The 18,589-nt window shown below is 41.4% G+C and overlaps 1 long non-coding RNA gene across 1 annotated transcript in view; it reads right to left on the bottom strand.

Annotated features, from left to right (window-relative positions):
• Positions 1 to 1,733, bottom strand: part of LOC116094288 — a 4,807-nt gene extending 3,074 nt beyond the window's left edge. The window contains exons 1-2 of the long non-coding RNA XR_004120025.1: positions 1,499 to 1,733; positions 1,063 to 1,120 (exon numbers count right to left, since the gene is read on the bottom strand). This is a non-coding gene — a long non-coding RNA (uncharacterized LOC116094288). The remainder of the gene's footprint in view (positions 1 to 1,062; positions 1,121 to 1,498) is intronic.
• Between the last annotated feature and the right edge of the window lie 16,856 nt (positions 1,734 to 18,589).

Raw genomic sequence — 18,589 nt, 5'->3', positions numbered from 1 at the left:
TTCCTCTTTAAGAGCTTCTAGCTCTTTACCTATGTTCTCCTGTATTTCTTTGAGGGTGCTATTTATGTGTTTCTTAAGGTCCTGTATCATCATCCTGATAAGTGATTTTAGATCTGAATCTTGCGTTTCTAGTGTGATGGTGTGTCCAGGACTTGGTATGGCGGGAGAATTGGGTTCTGATGATGGCAAGTGACCTTAGTTTGTGTTGTTTATTTTCTTAAGCTTGCTCCCCACCATCTAGTTAACTCTAGTGCAACCTGCCCTTGCTAAATCTGCTGCATTGTTTTTAGACAGGACAAATTTTGGGTCTAAAGTTTTGTGGGTGGGTTGGCGTCCTTATCTCTCCACTGGGAGTCGTGCCTGGGCTATAGGAGGTGGCCTTTTCTGGTTTCATGCTCCCACTGTTGGGTGTCTTGGCTAAGGCCATACACATTGACTCTTGGGAGTCTCCCGTATCCAAGGTCTCAGGGGTTTCCTAGAGATTTCCCCATTTCCCCATCCTTAGCAGCTACAGAGAATCGGGGGTGGGGTGGCGGGGAGTGGTGGAGGATCAGGTGTGAGGAAAGACAGGAGAGAGGACCAGAGGGCAGGAGAATGAATGGAAATCTGTGACTACTTCCATTTTTAAGATTCATTTTAAATTCTGTATAGGTGTGTGTTTACATGTGTACATGTGTATGTGAATGCTGGGGCTTTTAGAGGCCAGAGGTAGTAGATGCCTTGGAGCAGGAGTTGTAGATTGTTTTTGAGCCTGCTGGTGCTGGTGCTGGCAACTGAGCTAGGTTCTCTGAAAGAGCAGCAAGTGCCCCTGACCACTGAGATATCTCTCCAGCCCATGTATGGCCAGTTTCAAGAGGGCCCTGTAGGTATCACCAGGGAGAACCCCAACTTTCATAGACTCCTCACTCAGGTCAGTAATTCCTTCCTTGGACTCTCTTCCTGGTTGTACTCTCATGACCCTTTATGTTCTGTTTCTTCCTTCTCTCCCTTCTTTCTCTCCATCTACCCTGGAGACATTTATAAGTTCACGTTAGCTCTATAGATCCCCACTAGGGCACTAACCTTTATTAGCTCTTGGAATTTTTTGCATTATTGATCTTTCCACGGCCTCTCCAGTGCCCTAGGATGCAGAACACTCATTTGTATAATCTTCCACACTGATGAAATGCAGAGAAATGGGGGAAAAATCTGCCCTAAATCAACGTCTTGGACTTATCAGTAGGCAGGTAGGTCTACAGTTAATTGTGTATGCACCTCAAAGCATGCTCTAATAAATTATCTCATTGTTTGTTCTCGGTAAACATCTCAAAGTATCCAGTCTTACATTTCTAAGTGGGCAGCCACTGGCTTGCAATGCTTATGTCCAAATGAGAGGGAACAGAAAGATTATGTGAGAAGGATGAGATTTGAAAAATATGCTAAGAAGTAGAAGAAATACAAGCCTGGTTCCACATTAGGTATCTGGGGTAAGGGATATGCCCACATAATATTAAAGTACCTTCATAGAGTAGAATTGCAATGTAGTATTTTCCACATCTTGAATTCTCATCCTTTCTTCCTCTTCCTCCTCCTCTGTCCTCTCCTCTCCTCTGTTTCTCTTCCTTCTTCATTTTATTTGTTGAGACAGGGTAGTCTCAAATTCCCCATGCTCCTAAGGATGACTGTAAATTTCTAACCCACCTCCTCCCACCTGAGTGGATTTCAAACATTTGCTACCATGCCTGGTTTTTCAGTTCCGAGATGGAGCCCAGGACTTTATACATGCTAGACAATCACTCTCCTATGATGTCACCCATCAGCCCCAGGTGTTCTTTCCCTGGAGACAGGTCTCTATCCTATTTCTTATTCTATAGGACAACAGTTCTTATCCTGTGGGTTGTGACCCATCTTGGGAGGGGGAGTTGAACGACCCCTTCACAAAGGGTCACCTGAGATCATCCTGTATATCAGATATTTATATTGCAATCCATAACAGTAGCAAAATGACATGAAATAGCAGTAAAATGGTTTTATGATTGGGGGTCACCACAGCATGAGGAACTGTATTAAAGAACTGCAGCATTAGGAAGGCTGAGAGCCCCTGCTATAAGACACAGAAGAATCATTATTAAAATACTCACTCCTGGGCTTCTCTATTCGGGCATTTGGAACAACTAGTGAGCCAGGGGCGGGGGGCTGGCACCCACATTTAGGACCTGAGCTTCCTGAAGCCTGGAATTCACACATGGTTGTGCCTTCCTTTAGCCTGTCCTCATGTTTCTGGCTATTTATTTTTCTGGCTAAGGGAATCTGGTATAAGAGGCAGTGCCTGGCAAGCAGATGCGACTGTGTCAGAGCTGTTTAGTCAGAACTCACGGGGCTACCTAATGTACAGTGCCATCAGGTTGCTGCTGAGGGGATACCTATGAATTCCATTAATTATTTAGGGATCCAACATAGCCACAATTAATGAATTTGAATGTATTACAATGATCTTAATCAGAGGAACAGATGCAAAATGACAATATGATACACACAATTTTCCCCCAGCGAATTGCACACTATTAAGGTCTGTTGCAGTCAGTGAATCCAGATGCTTCTGTACACGTACTGACCATGAAAGATCCTGCTTTCATTACACGAAAGAAAATAAGTTCATCCTGTCATCTCGCAGAGTTAAAGTGGGATCCAATTCAGCAGCTGGCGAGGCGGCTAAGTTGGTTTGCAATAATCCCGCTTCCGCTCCAGGACTGGCTGAGTGGTGAAGTCTATCGCATCCGGGCTTAGCATTCACTTTATATTATCTTTATGCTTTCTCAGATGAGATGCTTTGCTCCTGCTTCAGAAGCCTCTGATGGACTAAACAAGCTTTATACACACATCACATGAGAAGAAATTGACCTACTTTTGTGGTGGGTAAATTCATTAAGATCAGGGTAATGAAAGTAAATCGCCATGATAAAATGGGATGCTCATAAGTTCTCAAGAATATATACCAAAAAGATTGTCAGATTTCTGAGGCAAGCCAGGCTACACATCATAGCATCTTAACCTTCTTGTCCTAGGAATTGTATAAGAGAAATAATGGGGGGGGTAGTGGGGGGAGCCAATTTGAAGAGTTTCTATATTATAACAAATAACAGAAGTAAACAGGAGACAAAGATGCAGTAACCCCTGTAGGAGCTGCCAAGGGATGCAGCAATCATGCAGTAATAGCTGCACAGGGCAGACAAAACGGTGCAGTGGAGAAAGCGGCCAGGGGTCCACAGGGTCCAGAGAAAAACCATTAAAGGTAAAGGGTTCACTTGGAAGGTTAAAGTTCATGAACTTGCTCAGGACTTGTCTCCCTGAGAAAGAAAACCATCAAGATGTAGACAACAATGCACCATGAATCCCAGTCACAAGGCTGCCCCTGTATCATGTGGGAATGTCCTTTACCGTATTAGGGTTGCTGATGAAGGTTTGTTTCAGACGAACACAGGACAGAGCTGATCACAGTATGGGAAGATGAACTGTGCTCAGAGGCAGAAGGCTACATGCCTTATCCCCAAAACAGATCTCTGTCTCTCAGCTGCTGCCTCTGTCTGTTTCTCTTTTTGACTGCACATGATGTGTGTATGCATGTGCCTGATGCTGGTGAATGCCGGTGTACATGTTTTCAAGGTCTGAGGTCAGCTTGGGCATTGGTTCTCACCTTCTACCTTGTTGAGAAAGAGTCTCTTATAAGCTCCTGCCCATAGAGTTTCTGGAGACTCTCTGATGTCTGCCTCCCATCGATTAAGAAAAGCACGGGGATTACAGATGTGTGCTACTGAGTCTGGCTTTGTATGGGTTGGAGAGTTCTGAGCTCAGCTTCTTGGAGCTGAGTGGCAAGTACACCATCCATTGAGCTATCTCTTGAAGACAGCTGGTCTGGGAAAATGCAGCTCAGGTGGCAATGGTGTGTTTGAAAAAGGCATCACTAGGAAGATCACGTATAGAAGATACAGGGCCAAGTAGCAGTGCTAACTAGCAGGTGGAGAGAACTCCTGAGCACTGAAAGCCATGTCCTCTCAATTCGGCTTGAGCGGAAATGTGCACGTTCTTAATGGAGTGAGTACCCTGATGGAGGAGGCTCCTAAACACAAGTGTAAGAACTGGTGCTGGAGACAGAGAGTTAATGGCAAATATGAAACATGGGCCGGACGGAACACAGTGACTGAGGAATCGTGGGAAAGAGGTACAAGTGGATAGAACATGAAGTTGAGAGATGCTGTAAAAACCTGGTGGTAGGGTCTGCAAAATGGCTTTTGCTTCCAAGCCTGATACATGGAGTTGTGTTCTGGAGGGCAGGGATACATGGTAGGAGAAGAAAACAGCTTCCAACAAGTGGTCCTCATATCTCCACATGTACACTGCAGCATATGTGTGCAACACACACACACATGCATGAAGCACACACATGTACAAACACATGCACACACATGCACGAGCACACACACATATACACATACACACGCATGCACATGCACACTATGAATTAACACCTCAATGAAATCCGTCATCTCATATGTTAATCTAAAGAACTAAAACAAACAAACGTAAAAACCTGGTGGTAGAAATAACTAACATAAAATCTAAGAAAAAGAAACGTTGGATACAAGCAGTCGGAGTTGTAGAAGAAAAATATGAAGATCAAAAGAAAGTTGAAACGTTTAAAGGGGCAAATCAGGAAAACTGTCTGACAATAAAACATGCAACTCTGTCCCCTTTAAGAGCAAAGTATACACAAGGAAAACCAATCCAGACCATCACCAGTAAGGAATATTGTAAAAGTATTCACTCTAGCTTCGCCATATAAAAGACACAAAAACCTGGTATTGTTACTTACAAGCTGGAAGCCTATATCTCACCTACATCCAAACCATATGCCCCTTGTTATTGCTGTCTGAGTTTCACCCAGGATGCTTTGCTCTATCAGTCTGTCCTCAGGGTGCACCTCTCTCTTTTCTTTCCCTCAAAGTTGAGAAACTCAATCTAAAAAGAAAACATAGAGTAACATAAAAGAATACAAGACAGTCACATGAAAATACTTGTCATATTAACTGTTATGCATGAGCTCAACAGCCATTAGATGAGAAAAACTTAACTCTGTGCCAGAGAAAAAAGAGAGATGGACACAAAATGGTTCAAAAAAGTTGAATTGAACAGAATGAGCAAAAGAGGCAAAAAAAAAAAAAAAAAAAAAAAAAAAAAAAAAAAAAAAAAAAAAAAAAAAAAAAAAAAAAAAAAAGCCAAAAAACCCAGACAAACCAAAGACACTAAGCTCTGCTAATCATGATATTGTAAAAAGTCTAATTCAGCCTGGAAGGCATTCAATGAGACAAATACAGATATTTTATAGTATTTGTTCTGCTTCACTATTGATTTAAACTTAGTGAAGTTACAATACAACCGCTGTATGAAATTCCCAGGTTGTGGGTGAATGCCAAAGTTGCCTGCTCATATTGGTATTTGTTAACTTCCAGTGCCCATACTCCTTGGGATCAATTTTCTCTTCAGGTGTTCAAAGCAAAGCAAAGCAAAGCAAAACAAAATGAAAAACCAACGAACCAACCAACCAACCAACCAACCAAAACAAAGCACAAAACAAAATGTACCAGCACCCTAAATTAGGTGGCTTAGAAATAATAGGAATTGTACTCCATCTGTCTGGAGTCTGGGACTTTCTGGCTGGGGTAACAGAACTCACAGCTATCAGCAGGGCTTACTTTTTAACCCACAGATGCTACCTCCTTGCTGAGTCCTCTGGAGGTAGGAGTGGCTTTCTGGCCCTCTTGCTCCTTTTTTATTTAAGTACCAATCTCATTCCTGAGGTAATCACCCACAGCGCTTCTTTGCTGCTTCAAAGCCCTCTGTCCTAGTACCGATTTAAAGGGTTCATTTTAACATCCAACTCTGGGAGAGACACAACATTCAAACCGCTAGAGATCAGCTTGCCTTGAGTCACCTGTGGAACTACTGCTGTGTGGTGAGAGAGGCCACAGATCCACCATGATGCGGGGGAGGCAGAGAGAGAATCCATCATTCTAGAAGAAGCATGGCAAGGTGTTAGTGGTCTTGTCTCAAATCAGTCACAGTGTCAAAGGATTAAATTATAGCCTAAAATGCAGTTATGAATACTTAGGTGTTCAAAAAATGAGAATAAACAAACATTTCCTTCATACAATAATATCGCGATCATTCTCAGAAAGTGGGCATGAAATTTGATGGCAAGAAGGTACGGGTTCTTTTTCAGGATACAAAGGAGTTAGGAATACCTAGAGACACTGAGAATTTTGAAGGGTAAAAACAATCACCTGAGAAAGGATACATTTAATGCTCTTGCTTACAGTGCAGTATTTCAAAGAGAAACAGTTGAGCAAAAACACTACAGTGAGATGATTTTGGAATTAATGGGAAAAGTATAAAGGAATTAATAGCTTTTATATACCTTTATTAAAGGCACGAAAGAAGAAAATGACTTAGCAAGATGGCTCAGCAAGTTCAGGAAGTTGCCACCAAGCCTGAAGACCTGAATTCCATCCCTGGAGCCCGCATGGTAGAAGTAGTGAATAGACTTTCTGAAGTTGTCCTATGACCCTCATATGTGTACAATGCCATGCCCCCTCAAACAAAATATAAATGTAACACAAAGACTCAAAAAGAAGAAGAGGGAGAAGAGAAAGATGAAGAGGAAGGAGACAAGGAAAATACCCTAGGCATAGTAGCAACTCAGAATATTCAAAACCTAAGAACCCATGCTAGAGTAAATGAGAAAAACCAATTAGAAAGAACAAAATAACCCAACAAACTTTAAAGTCTGTTCAGAGAACATAGAGGAATATTATAAAACCTGAAATATGAATAAGACACTTATCATGAAGATGTCAAGTTTTTCAGAGGTAAGTCTAATAAAAATTTTAAAGGTTATGAAATTAGACATTTCTGATGTCCGCACTGAAGAATAAAAATAAGTGGCAAAATAAAAGAAATGGTACAACATTGATAGTGGAGGTAGAGAAATGAGACCAGTGCTAATGTATATCAAAGCACATTTTAAAATGTAAGTAGATGAAGCAGTGTGGCAAGTAAGTGACAAGACAGGTCAATAAAATGGAAAAAAATAGATATAAAAGTTACATAGAAATGGTCCTGCAGGGGCAAATAGATGGATCTAGAAATTATCATCCTGAGTGAGGTAATTCAGACATAAAAGAACATGGTATTTCTTTGATAAGTGGATATTAGGCAAAGAGCATGGAGTACTCACATACAACTCATGGACCACATGAAGCTCAAGAGAGGAAGACCAAAGAGTGGATGCTTCAGTCCGACTTAGAAGGGGGAACAATATAATTAAGGGAAGTAGAGGGTAGGAGGGACTTGGGAAGAAAAGAAGAGGGAAAGGGGAAAAGAGGGTAGAATCAGGTATGGGAGGAGGTGGAGGAGATGTACAGAGGGTCGGGAAATTTAACAGAGGTGTATAGCAATAGGGGATGGACAACTGAGGGTAGCAACCAAAAAATCCTAGATGCCAGGAAAGCAAGAGCCTCCCAGGACAAAATGGGGATGACATTAGCTGAAATACCCCACAAAGGGGAGAGAGAACTTGCTGAGATTATATCCAGAGGTTAGGCATGGTGCCCTGATTGGGGGATGGAGCCACCCACCCATTTCCAAAATTTTAACCCAGAATTGCTCCTATCCAAAGGAAATACAGGGACAAAGAGTGGAACAGAGACTGAAGGAAAGGCCATCCAGAGACTGCCCCACCTGGGGATCCATCCCTCATGCAGACATCAAACCCAGACACTATTGCTGATGCCAAGAAGTGTTTGCTGACAGGAGCCTGATACAACTATTTCCTGAGAGGCTCTGCCAGATCCTGACCAATACAAATGCAGCTGCTCACAGCCAATCATCGAACTGAACACAGGGACCCCAACAGAGGAGTTAGAGGAAGGACTGAAGGAGCTGAAGAGGCCTTATCTGGCATCAGTGGGAGGGAAGGCCCTCGATCCTATGGAGGCTTGATGCTCCAGTGTAGAGGATTGCTAGGGCAGTGAGGTGGGAGTGGGTGGGTGGGTGAGGGAGCATCCTCATAGAAGCAGGGTAAGGGGGGATGGGACAGGGGGTTTGCATAGTGGAAACCAGGAAAGGGGATACCATTTGAAATGTAAACAAAGAAAATATCCAATTAAAAAAAGAAAAAAATAAAAAATAAATGGCCCTGCATAAAGGTGGTGATTTAGTACGTGGAAAAGCGGACTATTTAAAAGTCAGTGTTGGGTATGGAGAGATAGCTCCCTAGTTAGTGGCACTTGCTGCTAGTCTTAGTTAGGGTTTTACAGGTATGAACAGACACCATGACCAAGGCAACTCTTCTAAGGACAACATTTAATTGGGGCTGGCTTACAGGTTTAGAGGTTCAGTCCATTATCATCAAGACAGGACCATGGGAGTGTCTAGGCAGGCATGGTGCGGGAGGAACTGAGAGTTTTATATCTCCATCTGAAGGTCGCTAGGAGAAGACTAGCTCCCACGTGGTTAGGAGGAGGGTCTCAAAGCCCACCCCTACAGTGACACACTTCTTCCAACAAGCCTACACATACTCCAAAAAAGCCACACCTCCCAAAGTGCCAGTTTCTGGGTTAAACATATTCAAACCACTATACTGTTCTTGAGGAGCACCCAGGTTTAACTCACAGCACCTACATGGTGGTGGTTCCCAGTCATCCTTAACTGGGGAATTTGATGCCTTTCCTGACCTCTTGTGCACCAAGGATTCATGTGGTATATATGTGTATGTTGCCAATAGAATAAGATATATATAAAAAAATTTGCTTTAAAAGTGCGGAGTCATCTAAGTATTAATCTGACAAAAAATGAAACAAAACAACAAAATGGTTCTTTCAACCATTTCGGTGGAATATGTTCTAAATGGATTGAATATTTACATTGAAGAAGGGGGAAGCTATGAAAATACTAGAATACAGGAGGACCTAGTAGACACACCAGAAACCTTTACAAAGCAGTATTATTTCCCCTTCCCAGGGAGATCCATCCATCTTCTGTTAGTCTCTCTCTCTTACCTAACCTCTCTAGGTCTGTGGATTGTAGTGTGATTATTCTTTACTTACCAGCTAATGTCCACTCACAGGTGAGTATATAACGTGTTTGTCTTTCTGGGTCTCAGTTGCCTTGCTCAGGATCTTTCTTTTTCTAGTACTATACATTCACCTGCAAATTTCATGATTAATTTTTTTTCTAACAGTCGAGTAATACTCCCTTGAGTAAATGTATCACATTTTCCTTATCCATTCTTCAGTTGAGGGACATCTAGTTTGTTTCTAGTCTTTGACTATATGAATAAAGATGCTCATAGTTGGGCAAGTGTCGTTGTGGTAGGATGGAGAGTCGTTTGGGTATATGGCAAGAATGGTATAGATGGGTCTGGAGGTAGATTGATTTCTGATTTTCTGAGGAGCCACTATTTTGAATTCCATAGGGGCTGTGTATGTTTGAACTCCCACCAGCAATGGATGAGTGTTCCTCTTGTTCCACATCTTTAGCAGCGTAAGCTGTCATTTGTGGTATTGATGTTAATCATTTGGACAGGTGTAAGATGGAATCTATTGTGGGCAGACTGGATACAGATAAGGATGGGAACAGGAGGGATCAGGTGGGGTAGGGAGGGACGGAAGCAGAGAGTATGGGGAGAGATGGCTGGAATAGGTGGGCATTTAGAGGGTGATATGGAAGCCTAGTGTAGTGGGAACTTCCTGGAACCTATGAGGATGACCCTAGTGAGGACTCCTAGCAATGGTGGGTATGAAGTCTGAATCAGCCATCTTCTGAACCAGGCTAGGCTCTGAGTTGGTGGAACTGGGACACGAACCCAACCACAAAACCTTTGACCTACAACTTGTCCTGCCTGAAAAATGTGCTGGGGCAATGGTGGCTCAGAACTTGTGGGAGTGACCTACCAATGACTAATCTAACTTGAGGCCCAGGATGTGAGAGGGAGCCCATACTTGATATTGCCTGGATGGCTCAGAGATCTAGGGTAGAACCAAACATGACTGACCCCCCCTCCAAAAAAAGTCAATGAAGTGATTCCTAATGATGTTATGTACACATAGATTGGTGCCTAGCCCAGTTCTCATCAGAGAGGCTTCCTCCAACATAGGATGGGAGCAGATGCAGAGACCCACAGCCAGACATTAGGTAGAGCTCAGGGAATCCTGTAGAAGTTGGTGAGAAAGGATTATAGCAGCTAGAGGGGTCTAGGACAATAGGGCAACTCTGTCCACAGTGTCAACTAAGCAGAGCTCCTAGGGGCTCATGGAGATTGAAGTGGCAACCACAGAGCCTGCATGGGCCTGCTCTATGCCCACTGCATACATGCTGAACTCATAACAATGGGAGTAGGGGGTGTGTCTGATGTTTTTGCCTGCTCACAGACCCATTTCCTCCTATTGGGTTGCCTTTTCCAGCCTTGATATGATGGTTTGTGCCTAGTCTTGTTGCATCTTGTTATGCCATGTTTGTTTGATATCCCTAGGTGGTTTGCTCTTTTCTGAAGAGAAACAGAGGAACAGTGAGTGGATCTTGGGGAGAGAGTAGGTGGTGGTGGTGGTGGTGGTGATGGTGATGGTGGAAATTAGAAGGAGGGGTGGGAAAGGGAGGCTGCAGTTGGGATGTGGTATATGAGAAAGAAAGAGAAAGGAAAAGCAATATTAGTGATACTGTATGTGAAACATGAAGCTACAGTTTTGATGCAATTTCAGAACCATGCCTCTGGTTTGGAGGTAGTATCTCTATGTAGTTTGGTTCTTTTATACTGCTATGGGACACTTAGCATTATGTATAACCACTCACTGAGCCTCCTCACTTTTTTCATAATGGGCTCATTTCTATTGTTGTGATAAAAATACTCTGATGAAAGCAACTTAGGGGACCAAGTTAAATTAAGCCAAGGGGTTTAACTTCATTTTATGGTCTAACATAGCAGGGAAGTCAGGTGTGAACTCAAGATAGCTGGTAACATCTCATATACAGTCATGAACAGAGAAAAAAGAAATGCACACGTGCTTGTTTGCTTGCTCAGCTGAATCTCTCCACTCTCATATAGTTCAAAATCTGATGCGTAGGGAATAGTGCCACCTATAGTGGGCTGGGTTTTCTCATATCAATTATCAAAGTCAACTCCTGCAGACATGCCCATAGTCTAATTCAAGATACACAACTCTTCATTAAGACTCTCCTGTCAGATGATGGTAGATTGTGTCACGTCCATAATCACATCATATGTGGTAAACTGATTCTTACTTATTTACATATTTTGCAGTCAAATTAAATTGAATAAGATAATATACGTAAATTGCCAGATATATTTCTTGCAACAGTGAGGGATCATAAATGCAAAGGAGCCAGACCTTCATTTTGTTTGTGAAGATCTCTGTTGCCATGACTGCAAGAGCTGTTTGAGAATGATACACATTCCATCTCCCTGACCTGCCTTTACTTTCATGGCTTTTGGATGTCTCGTGTGTGTTCACAAGGCACATTCTTTTGTTCAGACTCAGACTGTAAGCTCCCCATCAGTATGTGGTCTCTCCCACCACTAGAATACCATGTGATGAGGCTGGGGACCCGCTGTGCTTTTGGAGGATGGTTTCTTCTTATGATGTTAGGCTGTTTTCTCAGCCTTCTTTTTGACTGAGTGACTTGCTATAAAAAAAAGTTCCTTGTCTCTATACCCATTTCAAAGTATCAGTTTCTCTGGGCTGTGTCTTACACTGGCCCATTGCCTTCTCTTGCAGAGTTTAAATCTAGGGCTCCCAATTTTTAACAGTGCTCAATTCATGGGTATGTCTGGAACACTCTTAGCTCCTGTGACAGTCTTTACCCTACTCCCGTCTCCCTGGACAACTTCTAATCATTCAGCTCTCTGTTTCAAAAGCACTTCCTTTGTGTGCTTTTTAGTCTGAGCTCCCAAGTAATTTCTTCATTCTCTCATGTTAATAATTTTCAAGCTATTATGAAATACATGTTTAATTGCCTTTCAGGGTAAAAGTTATACCGATGTGTTGCTTATCTCTGTGTTTATCTTTTTAAAAAGAACATTCTGGTATATTTCTTTGACCAGATATTATGGATAAGAATGTCTGCATGCACCAGGTTACTCATACACCTGAATCAAGCCAATTCAATTGGATTTGAAGAAGGCAGCTGGCTAGTTTCACTAGGCAGCTACTATTTAGGAGAAGGGAATGTGGAGGGCATGTCCACTGATTGCTAAAACTTCTCACATGTTTTTCTTTGTGTCTATGTATTGGTTTGTGTATTTGAACGTGTGTGTGTGTGTGAATGTTATGCTGCATGAGCTATTCATTTTTTCTTTAGAGATGCAACTTCTCATTGGCCTGAGGCTCACCAATTTGGTTATTCTGGCTGGCCAGAGAACACTAGGCATCTGTCTTTTTCTACATCCTGAATATTGGGATTTGGTGGTTAGGTCCAGCATATATAAATTGATCTATCTGCTGTCTATCTCTCTGTCTGTCTGGTTTGTTTGTTTGTTTGTTTATTTATTTATTTTCACATGGATTCTGAGAGTAAAAGTCCAGTTTTCATGCTTGTATAATAAGCATTTTATCAATGGCACCAACTCCCCAGCCCTGACATTTTTCTTAAGTTTCAGACCTCCCAGATTTTAAATGTTGACAAACAATGTCTTTTAACAACAACAACAACAACAACAACAACAATAATCACTAACAAAAACACCTCCTCTAATATAATAGTTAGCAATCTTTAGATTATATATAGTAGATTTTGTGCTCGGCAGTGGCTATGTATGCCTTTAATCTCAGCACTTGGGAGGCAAAGGCAGGTAGATCTCTGAGTTTGAGGCAAGCCTGGTCTACAGAGTGAGTACGAGGATAGCCAGGGCTACACAGAAAAAGAGAGAAAACCTATCTTAAAAAAAACAAAAAAATCTAAAACGTAAACCAAAGCACAAGCCAAGAAGGTATGTGCAAGTTTTCCCATTTAATTGAAAGTATCTTTTCCACACTCAATTCTAGATATGTATTTAGCAGTCTCTCATAGAAGTATCAGAAATTGGGCATCTGGAGCCCAGAGAACCAATCAAGGCCTCAGTGGTTGATCCCTCTTTCTTTCTCTTGGGAACCTGCATGGCACAGAATCTGGGAAATGAGTAACCCTAGACATGGCTAAAAAAAGCGTTCTCCCCAGAATGTATCAGGAAATACTGGGGTAAGGAATATTCTAAAGACAAAGAGATTTGAAGAATAGGACCTAAATTAGTGCATACAATTAGTCTTCACAAAGAACTCCTCGAGAGATAGATATGCATGTATGCCGTGTAATTTCTGAAAGGGAACAGCTATGCGTTATTGCCAGGTTTAATTGACTAGATAAATATCTCATGAAGTCTATTTTGTAAACTGCTGAGGCTTCATGCCAGGTTCCCCTGGGGCAAAAGTGCTTGGTCATCTTGGAAGCGCTGGTCAGTGTCTATGAGATAAGATCCAAACCTGAGGCTCAGATTACCCACCACTTACATCACCAAGGACCCCTAGGATCAGAGCTAGTAGTTCTACAGAAATCCAGGCCCCAAACAACTTCATCGATCCTGCAGTGCTTTAGGAGCAAAACCATAAACAAACGCACCCACTGAACAGCACTAAGTTGACGCTAGCTAATGAAGCCACCTCTCTTGCTGGCATTGATTTTATCTTTAGCTAGCTATTTTCCCAGAAGAACCAAAGGAGGCGATTTTATGTCTGTTGACTCCATTCTGGAGATCGTTATGTTGATTATGTGTATTCTCTTTCCTCATGTAGACGTTCGAAATTTCCCTAGGAAACATTTTCTTCTGCCTGAGACTGTACAGAGCATAATTTTTAACACATAGTAAATGTTGCTGAGTGGAAAGATGCATGCATTACTACGGAGTTTTGCAAAGTAAGAGGTTTACGGCTTTGTAATTATTTTCAATGTGCTTATTGATTTTTATAATACAGGGATATTAACTTGAAAGAGAACAAATTACGTACAACAAATTAAGCACTTGCATGGATTAGAAAATCAAGGTAGCAAACTCGTGGCCTGACTCATTCAAGATTGTTGCTCAATAGAAGAACTGTGTGGTTACACATCACATCTGGGCGGGTTTCATCTAGCACTTGTCTGGAAGCTCATGAAAATAAATGCAGGTGCAGGGTGGCAGGGACTTATAGGCTTAGAGAATTTTAGGGTCAAAAGGAAGAAATTTATGTAAGAAAACAGAGGGCAGGAATATGAAAAATTGCATTCAAGGTCATGAAAGACTGGTGGCATGGTTGGAACCTCAACAGAAGTTTCTTTAATCGGTCCTTCAATGACACAATGACTTCCCAGGATGTAGTGTCTCCTGAGTGCCTGATGCCAGCATTTGTCAACACAGAGCAAGGGCATAGCATTCTTTTCTCATCCTTTAGATACGGATGACACGGGTCTGGTGATCGCATGGGGTGGCATTAAATTGAGTCTGAATCAATGTCACTAAATACTAAGTATCACTTCATCCCATTCTCTCTCTCTCTCTCTCTCTCTCTCTCTCTCAACACACACACACACACACACACACACACACACACACTATATGTATATTTAGTTCATACTAAGTTTTCAGAACCTAATTTGGGAAAACACTTGTGAATACATTTTCTTTTCCCTTTTGGGGAATTTAATTGTTAACTTGATACAACATAGAATCACCAAAAGAGGAGAGTCATGATGAGGGATTATTGATACAAAATTAGCCTGTGGAAGTGTCCTGGAGAGAATTGTCTTCTCTAAGTTAATTGATATGGAAAGACTCTGCTTAGTGTGGGCGGCACGATTCCCCATACAGGGGATCTTGAACTGTTTAAGAGTGAAGAAATCTAGCTGGGCACAAACAAACCAATGGTATGTATGCATTTATTTCTCTCTGCTCTTGCCTGTGGATGTGATGGTACTAGCTGTTTGATGGTCCTGCCTTCACTTCCCCACAGTGATTGATAGTAACCCAGAATTGCAGCTGAAATTGACCCTTATTCTTATACATTGCTTTTTCTCAGGGTATTTTGTCAGAGAAAACTAGAACAACTTCCAGCACAGATATTTTCTGTGACCCTTTAATATGAGGTATCTGGCACATATATTTAATTTTTATTATATGTATTTATTGTATGGGTATTCTGTTATATATGGTGCCTCTATACAGGTATACTCTGTATGTCAAACATATTCATTCTCTCCTCATTCTCTCTTCCTCATTCTCTCTTCCTCCTATCCTTCCTGTGTAAGATTTTTTTTTGTTGACCTAGAAAATTTGCTTTTACCCACGCCACATAGACACATTTGATTTTTTTTTTGTAGACCACATGTGAGAGAAAAAATACTTGCCTTTCGTAGACTGACTTAATTCACTTCCTCTTATCATATCCAGTAGCTTCTATTTCTTGTAAATATAATTTTCTTTTTTAATAAATGAGAAAATCTCCAGTGTATTATGTATAACACTTTTTTTTGTTGTTATATGGTACAGTTTTAAGTATGTTGGCAAAAACTCACATTTGAACTAGCCCCCCCAGAGATAGATTTACTAATTTTCAGATTCTGAAACCAGCAAACTTGTTATGTGTTCTAGAACTTACTAATTGTTCTATCTCAAATAACTTAATGTTATTGATAATTTATTATTATTATTTTTAGAATGACAATGGTTTGCACTGTGCTTCTTTCTGGTCCCAATCTCCTTTAATTTTCTCTGTCAGTTCAGCCACCTTGTCTGAAGCTTCTACGATCATGTGGGATAGGATTATTTCAAAAGAGGGTTAAAATTTATCCAAATGCCAGAAGACGGAGGTGCGAACTGCAGAACAGAAGATGTGGTGAACACATCTTGCATTACTGTTGACCAATACTGGGCAGCCCTCCTGAGGTGACTTTCGATCTGTAGATGGCTTTATAGAACTTGATGGTTGGAAGCACAGCATGAAGGTCCTTGTGCACTTGTGCACACACATCTCCAGAGAAAGCAGGAATGTTAAACACGCAGGAGTGTCTTTCCAATGGGAAAGGGTGTAAAACCTCTTCTTCCATTCAGAAATCTGAGAATTGGAGGTGATTAATAGTCTGCTGACCTGTGTTATCTGCTGGGCCAGGCCATATTGAGTTTCTATAATCAGGACTGGAGGTGGCTAATCACTGCCTATATGACTGGGACCAGGGTAGATCCTTTCTTAGGGCCTTGAACTAGTACAGGCAGCCTATCCCCAGAACCAGTTTCCTTGGAAGAAATGACAGATATCCAGAGTCAAGTTTTGATGTAATTATGCTTTTTTTTTTTTTGTGCACTAGGGATTGTATTATACACTTCCCCAAATAATACTGTGTTTAAATTTGTTGGGAATAAACTGCCTGAAGTCAGACTCCTCAAAATCTTGATCCAGGTTGTTAAAGTCAACCAGAACTGAGTTGTCATTTTCACCTCTTTGTGGTTCAGGTTCATTTCCCTACCTGACACCTGCAGAAGCACCCCCTCGGGGAAGGACAGAATGTGGGAAACATTGATGGATTTCTTGGAGTAGCCTCTTCTGCAGGACCTGATGTGTTCTTTAGTTTTTAACGAGGGGCTGGTTCAGTGACTTGCTTACCTTGGCTCGTTCTGGGCAGGAGAAAGTCTGTAAGAGATTGAAGTGTAAGGGGATTGTTTCAGTTCTCGATTGAGAACTGGGGGTGGTGGCGGTGGTGGTGGTTGTGTTTTTCTTTTAAGGGAGGGTTATCTCTAGATCTCTGTGGTTTGTTTCTTATACATTTCCTTCTGGCTGACAGCCATTCTCAGTTCTAAATGCTATAGACAGTGTTGAGTGGACTAGAGAGGTCCAATAGTGGTTACCGCTTTTATTGACAGGTGTAATAACCTACATAAATACCAGGTGGACATGGCAACCTACCTGTAACCCCAGCAATCAGGGGGAATCGTGGAGTAAGTTAGCTAGCTTGATTAGCCATATTGATACACTCATGGCTCAGAAAGAGACTCTAGCTCCTTGAGTAAGGTAGAGAACAGGAAGAATTTGTAAGTGAACCTTAGCCTACTCACACGCATGCCCACAGGTACATACATGTCCTTACACACTTGTGACACACATACTCACACATATACATATACACGTACATATATACACACGAGAGCAAGAAAAAGAAAAAATGATGTTGACTCTAGAATGTACTTAGTATATCCCATATTGAGCCCATTTTAATATTTTCTGTTGGCTCGGATAGTTTTATTCTTCAATTAATGTTTGGAAATCTTGATGTTACAACAAAAGGTTCCACTTTCACAGGGAATCAGTAAGCACATATAGAGGCTGACTGTCTTCTGACCCTTGCATATGTCTTTTTCTGCTTTATTAGGTTTGAAAATGCTTTCTAAATTTAATTATATTGCCTTGACTCTCAAATGGTTGTTGATAAATGTGATGCTTTGTAAACGTAGCCACAAAACTTACAGATCATTTATTTCCTCTAAGTATATAGCTTTAAAATTGCTTATTTGGAGCCCAGAAAGCTCCTTTCACAAAGAAACAGTATAAATAAGGTTAGATTCCCACTCACTCTTCTCATCCCAGTGCTCTGGAAATGGGACACATTTATACTGAAAAGTAGAAATGAAAGCGGTTGGTAAAATAGCAAAAATGAGAAAAAAATGTGAAGACTGGGGATGAAGCACATGTTTTTACAATAAAATCTAGGGGCCAGTGAGATAGACCAGTGGCTAAAGGCACCTGCCGTCAAGCCTGATGAACAGAGTTCAATCCCTGGGACTCACACAGTGGAAGAAGAGAACTGACTTCCCCTAGTTGTCCTTTGACCTCTAAATATATCCCTCCTGCCACATACACAGTAAATAAGTGTAATATAATATAAAATATAACAAAGGTAGACACTTATGAAAACAGTGTTAATTAGCAAAGAATTTTCAGAGCTTTATAGGAATTACCTTAAAAAGGTTTTGGGTGTCATTAAGATGTTTTACTGCATGGATTCCTTACAATATTGGTTGCTGCTTTTATATTCTTTCCTGCAGATGTAGTCTGAGTGCCATTTTTTGCATAAGCCTAGGTACCACCGGCACAATTCTGTCTTTAAGAGATGGAGACAACCGGCATGAATGAAGTAATTGCTTAGCACTGTGAAGCGCTTTCGAGGTTGTTCATGAGGAATTAGAAATGGACCTGCTAGGGACTGAGAGTCCTCCCAAAATTCAAGTGTAGAAGTCCTACCTCTAGTGTGGCAGTATTTGGAGAGCCTTTGGGAAGCAATTAGGTGTCACTCAGGTCATGAGATCAGAATCTGGGGATTGGTGCTCTAGCAGAAAAGGAAGGGAAATTAGAGAGTCTTTTCTTTTCTTCTCTTTTCTTTTTTTTTTTTTTTTTTTTTTTTTTTTTTTTTTTTTCGAGACAGGGTTTCTCTGTGTAGCCCTGGCTGTCCTGGAACTCACTCTGTAGACCAGGCTGGCCTCGAA

Source organism: Mastomys coucha, unplaced genomic scaffold (genome assembly GCF_008632895.1).
Source record: "Mastomys coucha isolate ucsf_1 unplaced genomic scaffold, UCSF_Mcou_1 pScaffold16, whole genome shotgun sequence".
In the NCBI taxonomy this organism is placed as follows: Eukaryota; Metazoa; Chordata; class Mammalia; order Rodentia; family Muridae; genus Mastomys; species Mastomys coucha.
Note: the sequence above shows the minus strand (reverse complement) of the source record. Positions and strands in the feature narration are given on the sequence as shown.